The sequence below is a fragment of the Sinocyclocheilus anshuiensis genome, unplaced genomic scaffold (genome assembly GCF_001515605.1).
Source record: "Sinocyclocheilus anshuiensis isolate Anshui unplaced genomic scaffold, SAMN03320099.WGS_v1.1 scaffold193, whole genome shotgun sequence".
Taxonomy (NCBI): Eukaryota; Metazoa; Chordata; class Actinopteri; order Cypriniformes; family Cyprinidae; genus Sinocyclocheilus; species Sinocyclocheilus anshuiensis.
In genome coordinates, this window is record NW_015536468.1 from 104,238 (window position 1) to 106,642 (window position 2,405).

Here is a 2,405-nt window from a genome sequence, read left to right on the forward strand (position 1 = left end):
AAATATGTTTTTTTTTTTTTTTGCTGACTGGATTGTTCCTTTGTTTTGATTTTCATAAATATTCACATGCTTACAAAAACAGCTCCTGATATATTTGCCATTTTCATTTGTAAAAACCCCGGCATAAGCTTCTTGATTTTTAATTGTTTGAGGCGGTTTTTATTTTATTATTATAATTTTTTTGTAAAATGCGTTTTGCAGCATACCTAAATCCAGAGCACTAGAATATCATTGATCATTATGTGTGACCTTGGCTGTTTGGCTGCAATTTCTTGTTCTTAAATTGTGTGTGTGTGTGCCCTTTGCACATAGACAAATAAATAAATATGGCAGCATTTCTGCTGCTTCAAGTGGAAGCACAATCAATAACTGATTAAAAGTAATATCTTGTACAGCCCTTGCACAGAAACGACAATAATATCACTCATATTTACTGTGCGTTTCAGTAAAATTGCACCCCCCCCTCCCCTCGCCCCATTTTTGGATGCTTTTAAAAATATTATTATTTCTGGGTTTGAGGTTAATCTCAGCCAGGAGCTCGAGCACCAGCAACAATGACACTAGTTGAGCAATATTATGTTATGATACTAAGTACAAACATACAATAGTCATCCTTTTAGATTTTCATTTTTCACAAATGCAATTCACTGAACAGAAAGACAATCTAAAGTGACTGTAATTATTTACCAAAATTTGGACTACATACCCAGTGATTCCCATGAGGCAGTGATGCATGTTTAATGACTGTAGGGAAGTTATTAGTAGTAGGTCAAAGGTAGCAGTAAGACAAGTAAATAAAACAAACTTCTCTGACTGTTCTGAATGATAGAGACAAACTATAAACACATTCTCTCTCACACACACACATTCTGATGCATGGTAAGAGACGGGTCAAATTGTGTGTCTGAACTGACAACTGTAGCATGAGTATGGATGTGAGGTTAAGTGAGTGTACTTTAAGAAGGGGGTGTCTCTGTGGACCTTATTAGAGATTGCCTGCCTCTCTCTCCCTCCCTAACTGGACAGACAGCATTTCTATACCTCTTGTTCCACATATTTCAGCCATCAGCATTTTAGCAGGGTTGCACACCTTCTTTCTGTGCCTCAGAGCATCATCTTGTGTGAGTTGTATAAAGAAATTATGGCTCAGCAAATGCAGTTTGTTCTTTCAGTGTTACCGCAGTATGTTAAGAAATACCCAACATTAATCCTCCAAAAGAAAGTGCATACAGTATTTCATTTGTTAATTTGACTTCATAATGATGAAAGTAAGTTCTTAACAGGTGTTTCTTTGAAGAGAGGCATTCCACAAGAATTCTTTGGAGGCAGTTGACAAAAAAGATACTGTAGAAGTCCAAGTCTTTTAAAAGTCATATGACAGTTGTATAAGGAATAAACCAGAATGTGTCATTTTTCACTTATAATATTCAAACTATTCGAAGTGAGTTGTTATCTCAAGAAAATTGTAGAGCAGAACACTGAGTCAATGAATTGAGCTTGCAGACTGGATCATTGAATCTTGTAGTGGATTACTGAATTGGGGAGTTGAATTTTTGAATTGTGTCATTGAATAAAACAGCTGAATTTATGATTTAAGTCACTGATTTACTGAGTTGAACTATAAAGAAGTTAAACTTGTGAATTGGATCATTGAGGCAATGAGTTGAACAATAATCAGTAAGTTGATCACAGATCATTGAGACAGTTTAACTCAAGAACCAGAACTCTGAATCAGTGAGTTCAGTGAATCAGTGATTTGAATTGTTGAATTGTATCATTAAAGCAGTGATTTGAACTCGTGAAGTGGGTCATTGAATGAGTGAGTTGAACTTCAGAACTGGATGTCTGTCATCAACTGAGTCAGTCAGTCGAACTCAAGAAACAGTCAAATGGATCACTGAGTCGATGTAGTGTAAGTTGAAATTGTGAATCGATTCATTGAGGACTCAGCTTCAGAAACTTGGACAATAATACATGAATCATTATAGACTATATTTGTTTTGTTTCTTGTCCGTTTTTTTTTTTTTTTTTTTTTTTTTTTAAAAAATTTTTTTTTTATAGTTGGGTAAATGGATGAACAATAAAATCACAATGGTTTATTTTTTTATATGTAACATTTTATTAATTAGAATTTGTTTTCTGGTACATTTACAGTAGATGTTTCATGAATTGTTTTGTTTTATACTAATTTAACTATTTAAAATGAGCTGAAAAGTCTATGATTAGCTATTTAATATCAGGTTTGTAATGTGACAACTTACCCCATATATTGTGACAACATGCCAGACTTATTTTCCTGGACTATGATGGTGAAACTTAACAAGAAAAAAACAAAACAAAAACACAAAACAAAAAACAAACAAACAAACAAACAAAAAAAACAAAACAAAACAAAAAAAAAAAAA